Below are 10,298 nucleotides of genomic sequence, written 5' to 3' on the forward strand. Positions count from 1 at the left end.
CCTTTGTTTTGACTCTTATGTGCCATCAAAACATATTCCAAGGGCCTCATGTAAGTATGAATGTGTGGCAAATTTACCAATAAGTCAATGCAGAGTAAAATTAACTTAATTCTGGTACTGGAATACACTTTAAACTTTACATTCAAGAACTCTTAAAACTTAAATTCTATGTTCAACAGTTCTTTGATTTTATAAGTATTAAAGGAAGCCTATTGCTGAGTTGGTTACCCTGTGAATATCAAGCTGAATATGCTGTTCATGTTTGAAAATATGGTGAACTCATGCGGTAAGCCGATGGTGTTCTGTTCTCTCTGTGACCAAATGCTAATAAGAATGTCTTAAGTTAAAAAAAAAAGTGAAAAAAGTGATTTCTTCTCCATCAATCAGCAGCAATTATTACACAGTCTGATTTGCCATTCAGTCTTTCCCCAATAATTTTTTAAAATATTTGTAAATTAATATTTCCTAAACCATGCCACTTTCAATTGATAATAATTTTTCTGTACTAACAACAAAGGTGCGAGAAGCTTGCAGCTCACACTGGCAGGAAGAATACAGTGTATTAAAGTCAATATTGTCCCACAATATCTATACCTATTTCAATGTCTGACGCTTTTCCTCCCCAATTCCTTCTTCCGTAACATTGACAGTATGTTTTCCTCTTTTATATGGGGCAATAAATCCCCAAGGCTTCAAAAATCTTTATTACAAAGGTTTGGGGTTACCAAATCTGCGATGTTACTATTGGGCTATTTGGTTGACATGCAAAAAATAGTGCACTGAGCCACTCAACTTAAACCCAAACAGTATGCAGATAATCCAGTGGTTATTTCCTCTTTCCACACACTCCCACTCAACACAGCAATTTGTAATTATGAACTATTTTTAGTTTTTAGTATTTGTGACATTTACAGGACAATAAAACAAACATACTCATATACATTTGTCCATCTCAAACTATGCAAACAAACTAAACTATCAACACTCTAACTAAGGGAGTGTAAATTGCTACAGATCTTCACAAAAAAAAGAAGTTGAAACTGTAGTGGGGTCATACAAACTCTGCTCTTATTGGGGTTATACATTTGATCCATTTATTCCAGATTTGATAAAATGTATTTATTTTAATCCTCAAGGAGAATGTCAGCCTTTCAATTTTAAATATTTCCAAAATTATTCCATACCAGTCCTCCAAGGTGGGTGGTACTAGGTTTAACCACTTTCTAGTGATTGATTTTTTTTTACTTTCCACCAAAAGGGCCTACAGCAGCTTTATATCACTCCTCTGTTTCAGAAACATCACATGACCCAGATAGAGAGTCTCCAAGTTAAAATTTGGGACTCAAATTCCCAAATAGTGTACTTGAGGTGTTGTGAATTCCCTACCAATACAGGTTCAGTTTGGGACAATCCCAAAATATGTAAAAAATGGTTTGCTTCCACTCAGCCGCATTGCTTCCAGCATGTCAGGCTTGTGTTTTTGTATTTTTTCCTGATGTGGGCTGCGGCTGCAACATATCATCCGTGCAGCAGAGAGGGTGAATGGTTGCCACCTGCCATCTCTCCATGATCTGTACACCTCCAGGGCCCTGAGGCATGCAGGTAGAATTGTGGCTAACCCCACTCACCATGGACACAGACCCTCCCCCCTGGCAAGAAGCTGTGGTCCATCAGGACCAAAACCTCAAGACTCAAGAACAGTTTCTTCCCCTCTGCTGTCACCATCATGAACAATACTCCTCCACCTCCCACATGATACAGGCTCTAATCAGCCCCAAAGTCTGAAAACATTACATTAATGTCAGGCTAAATATGTTTTTGTGCATTACATTAATGCACGCTGGACCGGATTCCTTTACATGCACACTGTTAGTTAACTTATTTAGTTAGACTGTAGATACTTTGCACTGTAAAACCAACTTCTGCACATCTGTACTTCCTCCATTGGACCTTTTGTACATACATTTTGTGTTCTTTATATATTTTTTTTCATTTTATATTTCTAAATTACTTCTATATTTTTTATCTCTTATACTATTTTAATTCAATATTTTTTATTCTTCCTTTATGTTCATTGTTTTGCACCAAAACACCAAGTCATATTCCTTGTATATGTAAATGTACTTGGCAATAAAACTGGATTCTGATTCTGATTCTGAATATCTTATAATGTTTTCCAGCAATGTTTTCTCCAATCCACGGAGGAAGTTGAGGTCCACTGAAAACTGCAAATATCTCCAGAGTCTCATAAGAAAACCTTATTCCCTGCTCTTTTCCCACCTTTCTTTAACATACAAGGTGTTTTCATTGGTAGTGTAAAAAAAAGAGCATCATACAATCCAGATCTAAATCTGCATTTTTTTTTGGTATGGAACTGCAGGATTCCACACAGGATTTTAAAGAACTCAGATTCTGCTGCTGAGTCTGTTAGACAGCACTTCTGATTAAAAAATGGCATACTTGAAGGTATCTATAGAAATTGTTCTTTTCTAGATCATGTCTATCCTGCAGATATTTAAAAACTTTGAAATACATTTTTGTGTGTAAATGATAAGTAAGTTGTTAATCCTTTTCTTATCCATGATTTAAATCTTTTATCCCCCCAGTTGGGAACAAATTCTGTATCATAGGCACACCATCTGAAAAACTTTCACATATTGCAAATTCCACTCGACTAAACTACATTCTGCCATATCGTCAATGTGTGATTTATCCATGGATTTTTTTCCAACTGGGCTATTGGGGGAAACTCAATAGCAATTCCCAATTCCAGTTCCTTCCATTTGGCTTTGTACTCTGAACTGCACCAATATAGTAGAGGGGTTAACTGTGATGCATAGTAATTTCTTAATTTTCCTAATTGTAAAACATTTAAGTGGTTTCTCGGCTTCTTTCCTTGCCAGATAAACCAAGAAATCCATTTGTCCCACTCCTGAAATTTATTTTAATTACCTCAAGTAGGGTCCGGAAAATGTATACCAACCGAGGGGGGATACTCATTTTGACTGCGTTTATCCTTGAATTTAAACTCAAAAAGGGAACTAGGTTCCATCTGTGCATATCAGATTTTATACTTATAGACTATGGCCCGTAATTTGCTTGTGACCATTTTGTAGGGTCCTTTGTCAGAGTTATTCCCAAGTATTTTAATGCTTCAGCTCCCCATTTAAGATTGTATTTATCCTGCAGACTTTGACGGAGAAAAGTTCAGTCCTGATTCATGACCTGTGTTTTCGATATGTTTAGCTTATAGCCTGATAGTTTACCAAAATCAGCCAGCAATGTCATTAGTCCTATAAATGAAACTTCTGGCTCCACTAAGACAATCAAAACATCATCAGCAAATAGTGCTACCTTCCCTTTATATCCTGCCACCTTGATTTCTTTGATATTCTCGCTCTGTCTTATGAATTGGCCTAAAGGCTCTATGAATAAAGTGAAGAGGAGGGGAGAAACAGGGCAGCCCTGCCTTATTCCTCTCTCCAAAAACAAAGGAGTCTGAAAGATCTCCATTAATCTTTATACAAGCTGTATGTTTAATAATGTCTGAATTACCCTAAAAAATTTGTCCTGAAAACCAAATTTTCCCAAAACTTAATACAAAAAATACCCACCTAACTGACTAACTATCAAATGCTTTTTCTGCAGCCAGTCCTACCAACATTGACTCATTTTATACTTGGTTGTCTGTTCTAGTATGTGTAAAGTACTTCTTATGTTGTCCAGAGTCAGTCTCCACTGTGAAGACAGCCATAGAAAAAAATGTCTCAACCGTGTCTCGACAGTGACATTAACGATTTTAATTATTTCGTCTCTATAATATATATGTTTTTTATTCTTATTGTTTGCTTTTACCTCAGCCAAGTCAGTCTTTCCAGACAGACTTTATCCATGCATTAATAAATGTGCCAGTCTGCAGCTTTTCCTCGTCTGGAGCTCCGCTGGCCCGAGCTGTGCGCTGCGCCCTCCCCCACTGCCATGACCGCCGTTTAAACCTCTCCCAAAGCGACTCCGGCTGTGTGATTACTTTCACCGGGGGTTACCGGTAAACCCCCCGCTAAATCTGCCATTGCCTCCTCCGCTGTCTTGTAGGTTCTTGTCCCGTCTTCATGAAAAACCCTCAGCCAGGACCCTCCGTGTCTCAGATTCACTCCACCTGGTTAGGATTCCCGGTGCATAATCATGGACAAGGCTTATTTTACAGTTTTTCCACGTTAAGCCTTTCTTTTGCCACACCAGTTTAAGCACTTCTTCCTTCATTCTGAAGCTGAAAAATTTGACCAAAATCAATCTGGGCTGGGCGCCCACTGGGGGCTGGTGGGCTCTCTGTATCTGTAATTCCTTTGTGTCAGGAATATCCAGATTCTCTCTTAGCAGCTTCTCCACGAAAGGAATCACTGACCTGGGTCCATCCTCGGCTGCTTCAGGTACCCCTTATATCCTCACATTTTCCCTCCTTAGCTGCCCTTCTTGGTCACTTAGCTTCGACTGTAACAGCTCCTGTAGCTTTAGCATTTCTGCTAATGTCTCTTCTGTGTTTGAAGCCTTTCCTCATTCTTCACAATTCTAGCCTCAGCTTCATCCAACCTCGAGTTGGTTTTCTCTATCACCTTTAATATCTTCAAACTGTATTTTGTTTTCTTGCCTGAAGTCGCGTATCTCTCTGAGGATCAGAGTCAGGTTAACCGGCCCCTCATCGCCATCCATCTTGTTCCCTGTCTTGGCTAGCCGAGGAGAAGCTAGCGCTAGCACGTTCATGTTGCTGCAACTTGTTGTTTTTGTCGATATTCTGACCTGGCTTTCAACTCTTGTATTAAGATATCATCCTCGCTACCTTTTTTCTTTTTTTTAAAAAATTAAAGTATGTGTTAATTCAAACCGTTTTACTGCACCTTTGAGCAAATATTTTTCACTTTTGTTGAGAGACCTTTTCTCGCACTGCCATCCCCTCGGTGCCGGAACAGGAAGCCTCAATAATGAACTATTTAAACCTGCTAAGACCAATGCCAGATTCTTTCTTTGGGACAGAAAAGGTCTTGGCACAATGGGTGATGTCCATAGTGAAGGTACATTCTCCAGCTTTTCTCAGTAATGCACTGCCTTCAATCCACAACAATCTGATCTCTTCAGGTACTTTCAAATATGGCATTTCCTTAAATCAAATACATTCTCGTTTCCAGATGCCCCACCCTCTTCTGGAATTGACAACCACGACCGGTAACAAAAATGACTAGAAGGCAAATTTCCATATGACCTCCTGGCTTCAGATACACCTTCGGCTTTGCAAAAAAAATTAAAACTGAATGGGAAACAGAACTTGGCATTCTCATGTCCGAAGATTAGTGGACATGCCAAGATATACAAGAATATGGCTGACACTTGTGACAGATGTTCCCAGTCTCCTTGCAATCTTACTCATATGTTTTGGTCATGTGCAGGATTGGGGGAGTACTGGAAGTCTTACTTTAGAATATTTTCAGTGATATTAGAACAAGAAATAGAACCTTCCCCACAGAGTGCTATACTTGGTATACCTGAAGTTTGAAAAAATCCAAAAGGCAAGCAAATGTTATCTCATTCACCTCTTTAATGGTTTGGCACAGAATACTTTTATTGCAGAAGAGACCGGCCCCCCATCACTTACTTCATGGCTGCGTGACAAAATGTCTTTTTTGGAGCTGGGAAAGATCACATTCTCTTTGAGGGGTTTGACCGACAAATTTTACAGTAACTGGCAGCCTCTGATAAACTATGTAAGGAACCTGACCTCACTTTCCCCAGAATGACCATCTGGACAAGATGATCGTTCATGTAGCAGTGGTCATCTCCACTCTGGCAGAACTTCAAATATGTAGCGCACTTTACCCAAATATATAGACTTTCCTCTCTATCAGTTTTTTTATTTTTCATTATTATTATTATTTATTTTTTTAAAGTTTATTTTTTCAGGGCATTTTTCCTTTATTTATAGGACAGTTACAGAGAGACGGGAAAGGTGGGAGAGAGAGGGGAGAATGACAAACAGCAAAGTGCCACAGGTCAGACTTGTACCTGGGCCACTGCATTAGCCTCAGGCATATGGGGCGCACACTCTACCTGATGAGCTAGAGGTCACCCCTATTTTTTTTAAAAAAACTTTTACCTTAATTAAATGATCCTTACTTATTTTATTCTATTTTTTCTCTCTATTTTGCTTTAACTTATGTTGGTCATTATTCTTATTTTTCACTGATATATGCTATATATGATACTGCTACATTATATATATATATATAAAATATGTTTATTTAAAAAAAGAGATCCGATTTTCAGCAGATTACATTGTAGGATATTTCATGTATATTTCACAGATGGGTATCCAGATTCCAGATTTTTCAGGGTCCAAATTTGTCCATTTATGGAGATATGTCAAGATAGGATCCACCAAAGATGCAATGTGTAATGCTCTTGTGGATATTGTCTGCATCTCTGACATATACAAACATATCCGACCTTGGATAGTTCCGTATTTTCTGGTCGTTTGTCTACTAAACCACATCAGAAATGCCCCCACACTCTCCGGCCCACATAACCCGCCTCTTCAAACCTGCCTTCCCCTGATTTTGCTGTATATTCTCAGTGCTATATCATAGACAACTGGACTAGCTTAAGTTTTTTGAAGAGGTGGCTGAACAACTAACATGTCACCCCAACGATCCTAATGACTCTGAAACTCAGAGGCTATGTTTGAAACCGCCTACTATACTAGCAGTACTTACTAATTTGATCAAAATGTAGTATGCAGTATGCAAACAAAAGCGAAATCCACAGTGTGCCAGAAATACCCAGATGTCACACTGATTTGGTAAAAATCTTCAGTATGCATTGGACTAGTCTGCCTCGCCTACTGTTTCCCACAATGCATTGCGCTAACGTTTACCAGTCCGAGGGAACAATGGCGGAGAGCTCAACTATTGTTGTCGTGCCACCAGTGGCTCAAGCCCAGCCATCACACAGCCAGGCAGACCCAAGCCACCAGATAGAGTCCTTATGTTACACTTTATGAATTAGACCTCACCAAAATTATATTTTTATCTTTTAAGGTTGTTTAAATTACTTTTACCAGGTAAACCACATACCAGCTTAGCTATTGAGAGTGCCAATTATACAGTAAATATGAGCGAATTTGAATGTATTTTATTAAAAATATTCGGCTACTGTAAAGGGAATGTGGTTCATGATATGACCAAACCAGCTTGGACTTTCACATGAACAAGATACAATCAGAAAGTTTAAAAGGGCACCCCGTATGATTGCAGCAGAATAAAGAGGATAATAGTGCGTGTCCCAAGCAAAGCTAAACTAATACTGGGGGAACTTGGCAGTAATGCGAACGTAATGGCGGTACATCTGGTCACTTCCAGTTGTTACAAAGGCATTATTCATCTCACAAGTAAGCCTTCATCGCTATCGCTTTTATATATCACTTGTTTACTGTATTTCAAACCGTAAATGGATGTTACACGGTAGCGGTTTTGCTATTGTTTGCTTCCGCTTTCAAAAAACGGAAACCAGCCATGCCTGGCTCAGCAAACTGCAAAACGGATCAAACTAAACAGCTACACTGCATACTACAGTTGAACTCAGTATGCAGTATGTACTACATACTGCATACTGCGTTCGACAGTAGTATGCAGTACACTATTTCAAACACAGCCAGAGTCCACTGGGGGTTTGGTGATGTCATGGACAGGCAAGAGAACAGGTAAACAGTAAACGGCAGCAGAAACAGAGGTCTTTGAAAACTTTTCAGTGGTTTTTCTCTTTATATATCTCTTACTTATTCAGTCTGTTTCAAACTTGGTGCAGATTAACTTGGAATAATGTGTGCGCTCAGCTTGGGAGGAGACGGACAGGATTTAGTGACTCATCAATGTCGATCAGAGCCAAAGGGAATAAAAATCCATGTCTACTGCAGAGTCATTTGACCTGAGTGTGAATGCCGATCATACGCATTCCCATTGCATTAAAAAGCCAGATGTTAGTGAGTGTTACTGGGTTATTTGTGCAGTGGGAATGAGGCTTAAGGGTCCGCACCCACCAAGGGTTTCAAGTCTGTGACTCTTAAGCAGGTTGATAAAAGTGATGAGGCCTCTTGGATGGCAGGTACTTGTGTGTAGGATTTTACTACTGTTACCACTGGAGATACTATAATGTTTTTTTCTGGCTTATTTAATGCAATGGGGATCAATGATGAGGAAACAAGCTTAGTCTATGTCTGAAAAAAGAATCCTCTCATATAAAACCACCTACTGAACCACCTCCATGATGAGCCACTCCATCTGCTGAAGGGGCCAAGAGCTGTGCTTGAACATTTCAGAAGCACATTGGTAGTTATATTGTCAAGCTGCTGTTTCCGTGGTCAAGAGTCAACATTTAGGCTCAACATTTTTTCTACACTTCTATGGCAATTTTACTGATGCTATATTCATGTATGACCAGCAATGTAAGAAGCAACATGTAATTCACTGTGGTTGAAACGGGTGTGTTTAGGACCCAAATGCAGTACTCTGCCGCTCAGCAACGGTTGGTAATAAACTTTATTTAAACCAACGCAGTTAATGTTCAATATGCACAGAGTCAGTTGTGTGAAAAGTTCGTTCTTCGGACTAAGAGCCCAAGCACAGTCTCTGGGATTCCCACGAGGAGAAGAGACGAACCTTACAGCAACTGTGGCTGGTGAGCAGGAAGCCCCGTAGCCCGTCGAGCCGACAACACGTGGGGAGGAATCGTCGCCGGTTGAGCAGAGGGATGGTCGGGGGCAGGCAGGAGTTCCGTTACCAGGAAAGCAGTCCGCGAATGCAGCAGTACCAACGAGGAGAGAGCAGGAGGATTGTCGAAGCCAGGCAGAGGAGACATTACCAGAAGAGCAGTCAGATTTCCGAGACACCGAAACAGAGCATGTGGTCAGGGACAGAAGGCAGGTAGAGTCGGCTTCGGAAGATCTGGCAGAAGAACGCTGGAAAGTCTCGCATGGTGCAGAAGAACAATCTGGCAGTGAGTGAGTGTGCTGGAGTGGCTTATATGCAGGGTTGATTGGTGATGAGCTGCAGCTGTGAGGTGAGCAGGCTGCAGAGGTGGGCGTGGTTTGCAGGTAGAGCGGAGCAGAGGGAGGGTGAGTGGAAAAGTACTGGCAGTGGGGGAGGAGGAGGAAGGCAGGCATCATGACAGTGGTTTTGGTTGCTCAAAGTAGTTAATGGCAAATTAACTACTTGGCAAATTTATTCTCCCATCAAACTCTAAAAGAAAAAACAAATATTGGTATTACTGGAATATTGTATGGTGATAATTGTTTGCATAAAATGCATGCACACGCGCACATGCAGATACATACACACAAACACACACACACACACACACACACCATGCCCATTAATAACGTTTTTTTCTTTAATAAAAATGGATCAGCACAGCATGAAAATGAAAAGCTGAACAATAACAAAAGACTTGTGTGATGTCATATGTTAATGTAACTTTTGATTTGATGGCAGTTCTTCAGTTCTTCTCTTACTAATATCTCTATAAACCAATGTCACAAAAAGAAAAACAAAACACATTTCTTGAGTATTCTAATTATTAGATCATTAGATGAGACACATATCTACAGTATGTACACATTTTACATATTTGAGGGTGTACAAAGCAAAGAGTCAGTCAGTATTATAATAATATTTGCCCCAGCAGATCTATTACTGGTTAATACAAGTGACATGATGTGTTTGTTGTTCAATATAGCCTATATCTCTCATAGATAAAGTATGATAGCAGATGCCCTTTAAAACAGATATAAAAGTAGTTCTATAAAAAACATCATATGGAGGAAAACAGATCATTTGTACAGCCTTCTTACAAAAGAGCACATATATAAATCTTACCAGACAACTCATTACAAGCTGTGATTAGATAGCTAGACTTTTAGAAGATCTGCACCTCAATCAGTCTATTATTGAGTTCAACATCTGATCTTCTTGAAATTGTTTTGGTATTAGTGATGTAAACTTCCACTTCTCGTAGATTCTAAAATACTTGCTTTCACTTTTAGAAACTTCCTGAAACAAGGGAAACTGTGAGAACAAATATTACTGGTGACAGTAGTGCTGGACCCTCTGTAATCCTAATGCTGGACTATAATCCCATTTGGGATTTCATTTCTCTACAAATAAACTTGATTTGAACCTGAATTAGCTCACTCCATTAATAAGAGAAATTCATATTTAAGGCTGAGTATGAAACAAAAATACATTTTCAGAGTGTATAAG

This window comes from Plectropomus leopardus, chromosome 7 (genome assembly GCF_008729295.1).
Source record: "Plectropomus leopardus isolate mb chromosome 7, YSFRI_Pleo_2.0, whole genome shotgun sequence".
NCBI classification, from domain to species: domain Eukaryota; kingdom Metazoa; phylum Chordata; class Actinopteri; order Perciformes; family Serranidae; genus Plectropomus; species Plectropomus leopardus.